The following is a 15,751-nucleotide window of genomic DNA, read 5'->3' on the forward strand; positions in this document are numbered from 1 at the left end:
TTTACACCAAGGAATTAATTTTGGAAGAGCTTAAAATGGGAGTTGATTTTCTTGAGCTTTGGCCGAGAGCCTCACTTGTGTGGTGTTCTTCACCTCTTTTTTTTTTTTTCTAAGTGTTAAATGACTAAAGATGACTAGTGGTCATCTTTTAATCCCTTTATGAAGTGTACAAATTTCCCTTGGCCCACATTAATGTGTTGGACCAATTAAAAGTTGACACAAAAATGTGTGGGGGCCTCAATCCACTCCGTTCAACTTCCAATTTTATCACTTTTGGTCTCAAATTTTTCTAATTGTTCCATACCAACAAATTCATGCACAACTTATATCTCAAAAATAAAATCGAAGGTCAAAAATCCCGACTTTGCATCCCGGAATAGTTTTGTCCTTAACTTATCATAATTAATACGGATTGCTCCAATGCACAAAAATACGGGTTCTAACACATGTTTATGAGGTTATGTGGTAATTATGCTAAGATTTGAGGAAAAGAAATTGGAGAAAAGGTCATAAGGTGTTGTATTGAAGTTGTTGTTATGGATTGACTGTGAAAAGAAGTTTTGGGACTGAATTGAGTACAATTTGAATGTAATATCTTGGCTATGGTATTGTTGGTGTTTTATTGTTGTTTTGGAGTTTGGCGGAAGTAGATGATATAGGGGAACTGGTGCCCGATTTTCATTGGCTTACCAATTAATTTAGTTTGACCTTATGAGAGTTTCAATGACTTAACCTTAGTATGAATCATCTTGAATGTAGATTTACAAGCTCGGGAGGATAGATGTTGAGTAGTTAAGGAGACGACGAGGTATGTTAAGTTGTCCCTTTCTTTCTTTTGGCATGATCATATCAATACGAACATATACGAATGATATCCATAATAATTCCACTCTTAGAAATAGTAGGAGCTTATATTCTTGATCTTCTTATGATGTTATTGATCTTATCTCATGATTATTGATCTTGTCTCGTGATCACTGGTCTTGTTTATGGTTGTTGATCTCATCTTATGGTTATTGTTCCTTCAAGATGAGATATGTCGATGATGTTAGTTCCATATGGTAATCGGAGGTATGCCGACCTTACATCACTCTGATAGAGTTGTAACGTTTCTTTGAGATCTCATGCATGCTTTATATATATGTAGCTATTTTATGACACCAAAAGCTGTGGCCCATAGTCGGCTAGGTACGACACCTGTGTGCACACACCGGCTGCGGTTAGATACGAATAACACCGAGCCTATCATGACCGGGTACGGACGACACCGAGCCTATTATAGCAGGGTACGGTATTACATATTTATATATACATACATATATATGAAAAATGATGTTTTTAAAAGGAAAGCATGCATATTATCTGCCTTAAAAGGCATTCAGATGCACAAGTTATTTCTCTTATCTCTTGCTACTTTCATATCCTTATTATGTCGCTTTCAATGCCTTACATACTCGGTACATTATTCATACTGACGTCCTTTTATTTATCGACGTTGTGTTCATGCCCGCAGGTAGATAGGGAGACGGATCAGACCCTTAGGCTGCCTTCTCAGCGATTGTACAAGAGCACTCCACTTGTTCCAGAGTTGCAATCCAGCTTGGTGTGATTCTTTTGTGTACATTTGGGCATGGCGGGGTCCAGTCCCGTCCTTATTATGTTATGCACTCCAATAGAGGCTCGTAGATAGATATGCATAGTAAGATGTTCTATGACCTACTCGGTCCATATTTTTTTATATTATTTTGACAGCCTTGTCGGCTTGTATACAAGGGCACAGTTTGATGACGTATATATATGCATATATCTCTTGCGCTTGTGTCCCTTATAGTTTGTGATATCTATTAGTTAGCATTATGACCCACTCAGGTATGATTATGTGATGCATGTATGTCTTGTGGTGCTCGGTAGGTTACCTCCAGGTGCTCTTCATGGCCCTCCGATTGGGTAGTGACAAATTTGGTATTAGAGCAGTTCGTCCTAGGGTTGTCTGCGAGCCGTGTCTAGTAGAGTCTTGTTTATGGTTGTGCAGTGCATCACACTTATAAACAGGAGGCTGAAGGGCATTTAGGAAGATTGACCTTTTCTTTCTCATCTTAGATCGTGCGATAGAGTGATGTTATAAGGATACCCTTTTTTCTAACCATATGTTATGATTTCAGAAATATTCATGTCAAGGAAAGCTTCCGCGGCCCAGAAGGGCAAGACAGTGGCAGCTAGGAGAAAGGGACGGGTACCACTTGTAGATGTTGAGGAAGGCGAGTCCCAGAATGAGATTCCATCTCAGGCCTCTCATACTCCGCCTACTGCGAGGAGCATGGAGGAGCTCCGGCCCCGACTCCGGCTTGACTCCAACTCCAACACCCCCAATTCCTCTACCTGTGCTTTAGGTCAGAAGATGCGAGAGGCTATTCGTATGTTGACTCAGCTAGTAGCTGCTCAGGCCTAGCATAAAGGTACGAGTTATGGTGACCGGGCTGTTAGTGCTAGGGTTGGAGATTTTATTAATTTAGACCCTCCAGAATTCTTTGGGTCAAAACTAGATGAGGACCTGCAGAACTTTATAGTGGGAGTTAAGGACGTTGCGGGTGATGCATACTTTAGACACTGAGTCAGTGGAGTTGTCTTCCTATAGGCTATGGGATATTATCGTTCACTGGTATGAGACCTGGGAGTCATCTAGAGGAGTTAATGTACCCCCGCCCGTGTGGCAGGAGTTTACAGATGTCTTTCTTCGACATTATTTGCCACCAGAGATTCGATAGGCCAGAGCCAATAGGTTTCTAAACCTTGGAAAAGGGAACATGAGTGTTCGGGAGTACAGTCTTCATTTTAACTCATTGTCTGGATATGCTCCTGTTGTAGCTGAGATGGAAGATCATGTTTATCAATTTGTGAGTGGATTGGGACCACACTTGATTGATGAGTGCATGACAACTTCTCTTCAGACAGGTATGGATATTTTTCACATTCAGGTTCATGCACAGAGCCTAGAGGAGCGTAAGCTGTAGCGGAGGGCTGAGCGTGACTGTCAATGAGTTTAGAGGTGGTCAGAGGCAGCAGTACCATAGGCATTCATGCACTCAGTGGCTAGTGCACCTCCGCAATTTGCAGGTCAAAGATTTGATTGACCTATTTATTCAAGACCAGGTCAGGGTTCCAAAGCCTCAGGTCCTCAATATAGAGGTGAGTCAGGCCAGATGAGACTACCTCTACCACGATGTACTCAGTGTGGAAAGTTACATACTGGACAGTGCCACTTGGGTTTAAATTTTTGTTATGCACACTTGTCCGGTCGGAGTCATATTATGCGTGAGTGTCCATCGAGAGGTGGTAGAATCGGGGTCGAATCCACAGGAAACAATATAAAGACGATTTAAACAAGTAAGGATTTATTACTAACTAAGCTAAGCCAAACACTTTTTCAATATTTAATTTTTGGTTTAACAACTAACAAAAACTAACTAGAAAGCGGGTAAAATGATCAATGACCACAAGTATGGATACAAAGGAAATTATGCTCAAGTAACGATCCAATGTATTCACGATTTTACAACTAAGAGCGAGTTTATTAATAGATAATGATTTCAAAAAATCTCATCAAAAGTCTCTCGACCAAATTGATAAATGTCATTACTAAGCTTTCTTAAGCCTTAGAATGTAGAGAATGTGAACAATCAATATAATCTTAAGTAACTTTCCTATCTCTAGCTCAAGTTATTAGATGAGGTTTAAAGCCCCATATTCTTGTTAATTAAAGTTTTCTAACCTCAGTCTTCCTCTCTCGAGCACAAATCGAAGTAAATGGGCGGGTCTTAGGGTTAGCTAATCCCTAGAAACATTAAAGAGCAAGATTAATTAAAACAACATTAACTCACTTCATTATCAATAAAAATCATTCAATACATAAGCAGAACAAGAGTTTCATCTAACACTTTAATCATACAATATTTTCATAAGGAAGATTCAAGTGAAGAAAATTAATTCTTATGCGAATGATTGATCTATGACTCATAGTAGTATGGTATGAGATGTGTTATTCAGATTCGAACGCGTGATCAAGTTCAGTTCTAGCTATGGCTTAACGATTCGATTGTGTGAAGTCGCGATTAGACTTGGATATTGTGTGCAGTTCCAATTTGACTCATTTATCGTGGGGGAATCTTGAAAAATAGGGAAGAATTTTTTGAAAAGCTTGTAGCGAAGTAAGGTTTCGTAGGACGTCTCGGATATGAGCACTTTCGTGATATTAGAAAGGAAAAATTGGTATCTGACATGGTTGTCAAGATAAGGTTGCAATTGATGCAAGGGCGAATTTCGTGTTCAGTTGTGAAAGGTCAAGGGGGTTCGACATAACATAATAGTACCGATGGAAGTGGTCGTTTGAGCTATGGTTATTATAGAGTATTGAATCTTGTGGAAATAATTAGGCATGATTTGGTAACGGTCGTACTTACAGTTTCACATGATATCTCGGGGATATGGTACTAAAAGTAATTCTTGATATAAGCTCGTTGATGTTAAAGGACTACACTGTTTTAAGTAAATGATATGGGCACATCGTTTGATCGGTAAATTTGATTAAGTTGTAGGCTTCTGAGGAACTGGTAATCGACTGATAGAAATGACTTCAATTATGGGCGAATGTGATGAGTTAATGACTTGAGGAGTTACAAGTTGTTTCACTTAGATTTGAGGAGAAATATTGAAATTGTTTTGTGGTTCGCTTGGCTTAAATGGATGATTAGTTTAGAGCATCGAGTGGATATGAGTGTTTGTTGGTTGATAGTGATAGCAGTGGTTTGAAATAAAACACGGGAACTGAAGGATTACACTAAGGCATCTTGCTATACGGTTCAGGGGATAAAGGTTCATGAGACTTGAGGTGAGGTAGTATGGGTACTTGAGTCATGTTGGATTGCGGTGGCATTATATCATCACCTTCGATGAAAAGGTGTGAACGACGAGGTTGATTGGTGTCTTCTAGGTTAAGGACAGAAAGGAAATCATTGAAACAAGAATTAGTGATGTGAGAGCTTGGTTGCGATTATCAGTGTTAGGCCAGTCTAAAAGTTTAATACTCATGAGGGTTAACCAGGTGTTGCACCTAATGTACTAAGGTTGGGGGCCTTCTATTCATTATGTAAATTTGACTAAATCCCGCTAGTAGTGGTGCTATTACTCGGCTTATGTGATTGAATATAAGGAATAGTCATGCGAGTGGTTAGAGGTGTTCAGATTCAATAAATGAGGTAAGAGGTGATTCTTCAAGGGCTAGCAACGTTAAGGATTTTGAGTAAGGGGTTAGCAAAAGAGGATGCTTAAAATGGTAGATCAATGATGGGTTAACTGAGTTAAGTTCGGGGTAACATTTCAGAGATTGAGTAAGACAATTTGAGCAAGGACGATTCAGCGGGATACATGAGGATGTTAGTAAGACTGTTATGCGATACACTTAGAGAGTGTTCGAGTTGAGGTATAAACGTTAAAGAAGAACTCTTATGTGCAGAGTGTGTGGTATGATTCTATCTCCAGGATTGATTCGTCTATCTTCAAGACTTATGATTATAAGGTATTTGATTGAGTGGATTCGAGGATTGATTACGGTATTGACGATCGTCAATTGATTAGAAATTGGGAAATTGACGAGTCGATAAAGGCTATAGTTGATCGAGAGTCGGCAAGAATGAGGTACATCTTGAGATTACTTGAGTCTATTTAGGTTATGGCGTCGTTGTCTTGCATATTTAGACGAGGTGTGATTGTTGCGTGAGCTTAATGAAGGAAGTCTATAGAAATGGACTAAGTGATATGAGGAAAATTCCATGAGGTTCGTGATCGGCAACTAGTGATAAGAATATTTCGGAACCAAAATGTTGAGGTTTATAAGAAGTGGCTTGGTGGTACGCATTGGGTAAGTTTCGTAACATTATACAGTGGATGAGTTAACGTGCTTTAAGAGAAAAGATTTGTGGAATCCCTATTATGTGAGGGCTAGAGTTATATTCTCTAGATGAGACCGTACTCGAGGTAATATATTTTTTTTGTAAGTAATATTGACTGGACAGTTTGGGTAAGCGTTTTTGGTTACTAAAGACTTGAGAGTAGTTGCATGAGATTTAGAGCGGTAGTTGTAAGATTGGATACTTTTAGAAAATTTATGGGTATATCGAAGTGATACAATGAGAGGTCCGTTGGTTAAATGATTATTATGTGAGGCTTCAGGTTTTGCATCAAAAAGTTTGGGGCTGTGTCGGATTTGCGTGTCGGTTAAAGGTTGAGAAATATGAAGATTAGAATCGTAAGGTATAGCTCTTCGACACTAAGTTGATAACTTGGATTTGACTTAACTTGTAGATTTGAGGGTGACAGACATGATTTGTTATGCGTGAGAAAAAGATTAGAATTGGCCGCCACGGATGTGCGATAGGACGGTAATTGGTTTCGAAAATTCGAAGTCAATTCAAATGACTATTGGTGGTATTCGAGAGTTGTGCATTCATTCAGGGTCAACATTTGTTTGAGTTAAGCTTAATGGTCTATGTTTATATTTCCAGGAAGATGTTTAAGGATTAGATCTGTTTCGGCTCAGATTTGAGGTATGCCATATTTATTGAGCTTTGCCAGGGTTTTCTAATGGAATTAATGATATTTCCTGATAACCGTCACTTGGATAAAATAATGGTTTATAATGAGCTTAACGGCAGATTTGAGGAGGAACTATTGTGCGAGAGGTCATTATAGTGATCAGTTGGGTTCCCACGGACTTTGCTAGGCGGGATATTCAGTGATATGGTTTCTGTATTGTGATTTGAAGGTTTAAGAAGACTTGGAACTAGCCAAGTTGGCTGTCAGTAAGATGAATTTTGATAGAATTGCGTAGAGGTCTCAGATGGATCAAGGATTCTTTCTGGTGAGAGTAAGTCATGATTTTAGAGTAAGTCATGATTTTAGGTTTGTGATCATGTGTTTCTAAGAAATCGCGGTGCAAAAAATGGCTTGGCAAGTCCGAAAGAAAGGTTAGCGGAATCCGAATATCTTCCCGATTTAGAATGGGCTATGGTTTATGACCATGTTTCAGAGTATTGTAGTGGTTTAGGAAAGTGTTTATAGGGCCTATTGATCATATCCAGAGTTGCTGTTTTATCTAATCAGAGAATTCGAGCAAAGCAATTCATTTATTCGAGGATCAGTTGTGATGGAAATTCGAATATGGAGATATAAGAACTGGAGCTTAAGCTAAGTTTAGAGAGTTGTGACTGGTAAAGTGAGGGATCGGGGTTTTTACGAATGAGACACCCACTAAGGGTGACATGCGATGTGGGAAGGAGGGAAAGTGAGCCCGAGGTGTATTGGCCTATTTAAGACTATACATCGTTGTATTGATCGTGTGTTTTATGAGTCAGTTTTCACCAAGCCTGTCGGGTGTTCATCCAGTTTTTCTTATTTTTAGGTTGAAGAAGTACCATTCTGATGGTTCCTGTATCATTCTTTGGGATTCAGTTCTGTGAGATGAGAATCCTTCCTATTAGGAGGATCCCAAGATGTGTTCAAGATATCCCCAGTTATTGCGGGCTCAGGTATCTTTCCCCGTTCCCTTTCATGTCACTTGAGGATGAGGGAATGTTTAATTGGTATTTAATGACCCGTTTGGTCGTTATTGCTTTTTCGAAGCTCTTGGTCCTTTCCCGAGCTTGATTAGCTCACTTGACCCCCAGGACCGTTGATATGCTTCCTGAGGTCTTTGGATATGATTTAGGTGGTTTTGTGGGAATTTTGACTTAAAGTGACTTAAAGTTGACTTTTGGGTAACCGGACCTTTTTCGAATTTGTCGAATTACGAGAGGTACGGATGGTCATTTAGAACTTCAGGTGCATATTTGATTCGGTTACCAATATGCAGGGTGCATTTTGGGACTTGGGTTGGAAAGTTAGTTTTGAGGTATTGGGGGTTGACTCGGTCAACGATACCCCGGATGGGAATTTCGAGGTCACGAGTGTATTCGTAGCGTGTTTTTATGTATGTCTACATATGTGGTATGTGACCAGATTTCGGATTGAGATTGTGATTTTTGGGGAGTTTTCTGGTTCTGGTGCCCCGCTATAGCGGCACTAGTACCGTAGAACCGGCACGCGCGCGGTCGCGAGGGCGTACAGCCCAAGGTTGATTGGACGACCGTCGCGATTCGAGGGGACCGCCGCGGCCGATCTCGTTGTAGGGCAGCAAAGATCGTGCGTATGCATTCATTAAATGAGTATTAAAAGCCCTAAGTCTCTCATGCATTATTATTTCGACTTAAGAGTTATTGGGAGCATTTCAAGGTGATTTTTGGGGGAAAATCTTTGTCGTACGTCCTTCTATCTTCTTTGCTATTCCATTTTCCATAATCACTTAGGATTCCATTATAATGCTAGTTCAATAAGAGTTTAAGAATTGAAAAAGGGTTCATTGAGTTCTTCTTTCTAGACTTTGTAATCTTGATTTATTGATTGGGTTAGCTTCATTAAGCATGGAATTGATGACTAAAATCTATTATTGCATGATTTCTTCCTAATTAGTGGCTAAATTTATGTTTGAAAATTAGGGTTCATACCCAAATTTGGGGGTTTTGCATAGAATCCGAATTTTAGTATTTTGTTAGTTCTCCTAGCTTTTTATAGATAGGAATTGATCACCTAGAACCTTAATTTCTTGTTGAGACCTATAGATTCCTTATTCCATTTTTCTAGTTCAAAAACCCCATTCCATATTGGGAATTGGGCCTTTAAAAAAGCAAGGTTTGAATGATGTTCTTCTTCATTCTAATTGCATATTTTGGATATGATTAGACTTCCATTATCATGAGGCTTGAAGGAAAGGAAAGACTAAGGTGTGATTGTTGGAGACCTTGCGGTTCAGCATTCCAGGTAGGTTACGGTTTACCTTATGATGAGACTTCGATTAGCGAAGCATATATTTAGATGATATTGTCGGAGAATAATGTAAACCTTCGGGTATGAAGTTGGGTTGGATATTGCCTTAGGTTGGGCTTTGTTATATGATTTGGGGCTAGCAACACCGTTGTGTTGTGAATTATCTTGTTGTTGGCTTGTTGCCACGTGGAGATAGTAGATATTGGTGACTAGTGATATATCTTGATGATGATATTCTAGCACCTTACTTGTTGTTGTTTTGAGACGAAGATTATGATTCTATTGTGGCTATTGTGTAGTCTTTTTATTGATATTATTGGTGTGCCTATGTGTGGTACTATTAAGATTGATTTGATTATTGACATTGAACTCATACATTACACGCATTCTCATCTTTCATGATGTATTGTTGATACATAGATAATATACAAGGAAACACAGTTATGAGCTGGGCTTAGTTGGATGAGAGTGATGTAAGCATTGATGTCCAATGTTTATCTCGGAATCGAGGTATGAGTGCTGGTAGCGATTGTTGAGGTCTTTGCCGGAATCGTGATGATTGGTTCATGGACTTCATGGGTCCCCCATGGGTTGTGCTGCCGAGATGTGATGTTCCATCATCGGAGTACATGTGTATCGATGCATATGCATTGCATCCATATTTCATCATTATTGCATTGCATTGTACCTTGGGATTCTTGTGATATAGTTGTGATGTATGGATTCGGATTGGATGTACTGAGACTTGGCATAGTTGGGTTTAGATGCTATAACATTGGTGATGACTTGTACATGGTTACTGGCCCGTGTTGACTTATACCTTGTTGATTTACCTGTTTATCTTACTTTATTGTCTTGGTATATGTTAGCTAATCTTAGTTGGCCTATGATACCTACCAGTACGTGTTGTTTGCACAGACCTGCACTTGCTGCATTCTTTTATAAATGTAGAGTACCAGGTGGGATTGACATCTACCCATCGTGGCTAATAGTTAGAGGCTGCTGATTCGAGTCTGTTGGGGTGAGAATGTGGATGCTTCGCTACCGGAAGACTCTTCATCTATTATGTCTTACTTTGCTATTCTGAGACATTATTGAGACTATTGATGTATTATTATTACTTCCAGACTTATTGATTTTAGTTAGATGCTCTTGTATGTCTAGACCAGATACTGGGGTGGTTTTTGATTTACTTCCGCATTTATTATATATTCATATGTCAGACTTATGTTACTTTATCTTCTTCCGCTATTTATACTGTGGTTGTGAATGCTGGGTTAAGGATTCGCCTACCGACGTAGGATAGGGAGGTGCACAACGCGACTTGTGAAATTGGGACTTGACGGGGTCGAATCCACGGGAACAATATAAAGGCAATCTAAACAAGAACGGTGTTAATAGATAATGATTTCTACAATCTCTTCAAAAGTCTCTCGACCAAATTGATAAACGTCATTACTAAGCTTTCTCAAGCCATAAAATGTAGAAGATGTGAACAATCAATATAATCTCAAGTATCTTTTCTATCTACGCTCAAGTTATTAGATGAGGTTTAAAGCCCCAAATTCTTGTTAATTAATCTTTCCCAACCTCAATCTTCCTCGCTCGAGATCAAATTGAAATAAATAGGCAGCTGTTAGGGTTAGCTAATCCCTTAAGAGACATTAAAGAACAAGATTAATTAAAACAACATTAACTCACTTCATTATCACTAAAAATCATTCAATACATAAGCAAAACAAGAGTTTCATCTAACACTTTCATCATACAATATTTCCATAAACAAGATTCAAGTGAAGAAAATAAACACCACACACTTAGATATTCATTACAAAGCAACGAATCAAAGAAACGGAGAAAAGTCTAAGAAATTTCTCAACCCAATCTTCAAATCTTCAACTGATACGCTCAAATTACACCTTTTATTAGCATAAAGCGGACGATGTCAAATATAGTAACCCAACAAGGTTGGGGTTGAATCCCACAAGGAATATGGTATGAAAAGGTTACTAAAATCATAGAATGCTTTATTTAGGTCAAATGTCTTACTCTGATGATTTTGTAGAAAGTTGGTTGCTTATGACTAAATGCTAACTAATTTCTTTGGATTGTAATATATGGTAAAAGAAATCAAGGTTGTGTCCCCGTCAGATAAAGTGCATGATCATGGGTATTGATCTTGATATACTTCTAATGGATTGTTATAGTAATGCACTTAACCTCTATGTGAATCTATACTATTTCCCAATAAATAATGATTATTTCTTTCTATGATTTTCTCAAATATAAAAAAGTTGATATGAAGAACGGTTAATTATGCCAAGCAAATTCCTCTTATTCCTAAGTTAATTTATCAAACAAGGGTTAACGCCTTGAGTTCTTGTTACTAGTTCTTACTAAACCCTAATTATTTTCCCAAATAAATCAAGGTTTATGGCGTTAGTTAATGTTTGCAACCACTAACTATTAATGAATAATGAAGAACAAATAAACCCTAACAATCCATTATGCAAATATCAATCACAATTCCCAATCACAAAACACCCTTCTTTGGGTTCACAACCTTTGTAAAGAATTTAGCTACGCATAGAAAAAGAAGGGCAATAATAGATAGTTGAGATCACAATGCTTACGAATGATTGATTGGAATTGAAGAAAAAATAATTGCAATTATTTGTAATCCCAAAAAAACTCCAAAAACTATGAGTATTCAATGCTAAGGAAATTAAGACTGAAACCTGCTCAATTGTGGTCTACAAAAAACCTACACCAGGTATTTATAATGGTCCAAGTCGTGAAACATAAGTTGACAAAAGTGCCATCGTCGGATCAACATACAGACAGTAAATATTATACGGTCCTTAAATTCTTCAGCTCTTGTCCGTAAAATCTCATCCTGATGCCCAGATCTACGTTCTATTTTGATAGACCATAAATGTGTTACGGTCCGTAGAACCGGAACGTCAATTCTTCCTTCAATGTGAGAGTTCCTGTAGCTGATCTACAGTGGGATTTACGGAACATAAATAATATGCAGTCCGTACTTTTTGTCATGAATTTCCCCTCAACATAGCAGCTCTCACTGATCTACGGTGGAATTGACGGCCCGTAAATATTATACGGTCCATCTTTTTGCTCCGTAAAATCCCAGCTTCAGTTACTTCTCTCTGTTTAAGCCATTTTCATGACTTTCTCCTTAAACACGATAAATACATGTAACATAACAAAAACACATCAAAGGACCCAAACTTTCTTGAAAAACAAGTAAAACTCGCCGTCAAAAAACATTAAATGGGCCACAATTTCGCGACACATCAACACCCCCAACTTAAAGTCTTTGCTTGTCCTAAAGCAAGTCACACAACACAAACAACTAAACTAACATAGATACAATAGAATAACAATATCTACAATGGTTTTGGCTAAGAACTACTGACGCAGGCATTATTTTCCCTTACTAACCCTCTCAAATTAAAACAGTTCAAACCAGATGTATGATCCAACACACATCACGACTAACAATGAAGTTTCCATAAATGATAGCAAGTTATTGGAACTACTGATGCATGCACAAATGCTACTTTTGTGTAAGTATTCAATGTTGCTCAAATTTCATGCCCTCACACGGACCAAAGAATGTCCCAAACACATATATACAAAGAAGTGGGATGAAGATGAAAGAGAGAAACACTCACACTTACAAATACATTCATACACTAAAAATTGACATACTATATGCTTGCCCTTACTTTCAATGCCTTAACTTTGGACGGTTCACTCGTGATCACACTAGGACTTGTTCTCGGCTTGTAATGTAGGCTTAGGGATGGGTAGGATAATTATTTAGGAATTAGTGACTCACCCTCCTTGAACACTGGACTTTTCTTTTTCTTTGATTCGCCTATTTTTTTTCTCCCTTTGTTTTCACTTTTTCGACCTCGATGTGGTTTGCTACTAATGAAACTACTTTCTTTTTATGCCGGCCTTTTTCTAATTTTCCTCTTTTTTTTTCTTTTTTATAACAACCACATTGAATCATGACCAGATAACTCACGCCACACCCAACTTAGGCTTTTAGCCTCTTCTTCATACTTCTATCACCCCCAACTCACCTCTTCTCTCTAATAGTGTCAAGGAGGGAACAGGTGCAAAGATGGGCTTCATTTAAAATGGGTACGGGTTTGTTAACAGCTAGTCAAGAAAAAGGTCAAAGGCTTAAAAGGGGAAACTAGGGATTATTTGCATCACAGGGTAAGGCTTGTAAGGCAATAGTGACTGAATTCCAAAGAAAGCCTACGATCACTTCACAGCCAAACTATCCTCAGCATTCAAGCATGAAAGGCCAGGCAAGTTCTAGATTGTAAAAGCAGAGTATGAACACAAATAATGCACTCACATGCAAAATGGCATAAGGATCACTTTATTTACCACCCAAGTAACATTTGACACACATAATACCCCAATATTTCAAACTGCCATAAACAGCATGTCAATGCACAACATATCCCGAGTATCTACATCATTTTTCAGAGAGGGGTCATTTTTCAGCAAACATTTTCAAAAACAACATGCATATCTTTAAGTTCATTAACCACGACCATCTAAGTCATAGCTACTCTATCTTATTTAAACAACCTAAACGTGCCCGATTTTAACGAAATAAAACCCCCCCCCCGGAAAAAGAACTCTAGCAAAAAAAGCGAGGGGCTAAACACATATATACATTACAATGAAATCAAGTAGTCCCACCCCAACTAAAAATTTATGCACTGCCCCCAGTGCATCAATGTGAACATAAAAAAAATAAGGGGTAAGGACTACCTGAGGCGCTCTAGGCGCGGTGCTCATCCTGATAGGCACCCACCGCATCAGTACCAATGGGTGCTGGCTTAATAGTGCTGCTAGGAGGCTCTGATTGACTCTATGGGAGTGGATCATCTGCGAGGACAGTAGTCGCGGCCTCCTCAGGTACCTCAATGCTGGGCACCGTATATTCGACAAGGAAAGCTATGCTGGTCGAGGCCCCCATGAAATTGGATCCAACCCCTCACTATCATCCGTGTGGCTCTTGCCTCTATCGGCATTCCTCTAATTCACTTGGATCCAACCCCTCACTATCATCCCCAAACCTCAGCCTCTTGTCTCTATCTTGGACTGAGGGCTCCTCTCTTGGCAGTCTCACCACTGGCACCAAAGACGCCAAATCTATCGGCATTGCTGGTGAAAGAGGGTCTAAAAACATTTTCCGGTACCGACACACCTTCTCAAGGACCTCGTCCTTCGATTGCACAATATCCTTCTTCAGTGTTTTTATCTCAGTCACCGATGACACCTTCTCTAACTCGAGGACCCTCCTCTTAATATCATCAATTTTAGAGTGAATCTGACGGTGTGATTGTGTGATGGATTGCTGTAGTGGCTCCATCTCCTTCCGAACTGCCTGCGCTATTACCTCTTCCAATAAGCTAGCAATCTGAATATCACCTTTGTCCACCTTGACATAGGAGTCGTGAAAGTTTTGCCATTTAAATGGAGAATGACACCCCCAGGAAGTGTTGTAGATGTGGGGGTGACCCTAGGAGCAGGCGGGGCAGTCGTTATAGCAGGCTTAATAGTAGTTTCAGAGGCTATTGAAATGGTAGGACCCGAAAAGGATACGGGGACATCTATGGGGGCTGGTGCTGTCATGATGGCAGTTTCAAGACCCTAATGGGTCTCCTCAAGTGTAGTGGCCTCTTCTTCATTCTGGTTGGATTCATACTGCACATGTGTTGGTCCCGCCACACCACCTCGGGCTGCCAACAATGCAACTTTAACATCTTTATTCTTGCTCTTGGTTATGCTAAAGGAATGCTTCTCCTCAAGTCTATGGTTCCAGTAGGAGAAGTTCTGAACCCCTGCCTTCAAATAAAAACCCGTAATTAAGCACGGGAAAACAAAAAAAAAAGCCCAGGCTGGGTCATTCGTGTACGAATCTCATCTGCTATCAACTTTCCTAGGTCCACTGCATACCGGGACATGATGTAAGCTACTAGGATTGCCCAGTCAATAGTAAGTTGATTATCCGCTTGAGTAGGGAAAATTACGTATCAACACGCTGTTGTTGGACCGTAACTTGACTTAAATAGCCGAGAGATCTTTCTTTTTTAATTGGCACACTAGAACCAGTTAGTACGCCACCCGAGGTTCTCTTGACTCGCAATCACCGAAGGCTACCCATGTCGCTCATTCAACCGATCACATGTTTCTCCAATCAGAGGATTGCTAACTCATCGGACCCTTTTGCTCACGAGCGGTTCATAGTCATCCCCGAAGTAAAATTGGTTGATAGCTTTGCTGAAAAAATCAATCCTCAATCCCCGTTGCAAATACAAAAAAGAACTTTTTTTTAACATACGGATCGAAAAGAGATACGGTATGATTATCTTAGTTTGGTATAGAATTTCCATGCCGTTTATTTAACTTTTACATAACGGGATTGACGTAAAACTCTCACAATATCGTATATATATATGCGGTTGGGTGGCTATATAGTAGAACATCCATGGTGGTCAATGATAGCAATGTTGGGGAAATGGTCCACCCCATCGATAATTCCCATCCGTCTCTCCTCAACAGATGCTCCTTCATCAACCCATGTCCTCCTTCCTTGGGCTTCATCCCTTTCTTGTATATCTCCTTTGACCCTTGCACCACGAAACGAATAGCATTCTCAGACCTCTCCTTCATTCTATTCTCATTTCGTCTTGCCGCTTCCTCGCATCGACTCCTTCATGAATGTTACTCGCCTCCTCTTAAGAAAGGGCGGACTATGTGTTTGTCCGAGGCTTGCTTTCCA

The 15,751-nt window shown here is 39.4% G+C and overlaps 1 long non-coding RNA gene across 1 annotated transcript in view; it reads left to right on the forward strand.

The window, feature by feature from the left end:
• The window catches only part of LOC132050380 (uncharacterized), an 11,989-nt gene extending 1,849 nt beyond the window's left edge, over positions 1–10,140 (forward strand). The window contains exons 2-3 of the long non-coding RNA XR_009413398.1: positions 1,514–1,699; positions 9,832–10,140. This is a non-coding gene — a long non-coding RNA (uncharacterized LOC132050380). The remainder of the gene's footprint in view (positions 1–1,513; positions 1,700–9,831) is intronic.
• The last annotated feature ends 5,611 nt before the right edge of the window (positions 10,141–15,751 follow it).

This window comes from Lycium ferocissimum, chromosome 3 (assembly GCF_029784015.1).
Source record: "Lycium ferocissimum isolate CSIRO_LF1 chromosome 3, AGI_CSIRO_Lferr_CH_V1, whole genome shotgun sequence".
In the NCBI taxonomy this organism is placed as follows: Eukaryota; Viridiplantae; Streptophyta; class Magnoliopsida; order Solanales; family Solanaceae; genus Lycium; species Lycium ferocissimum.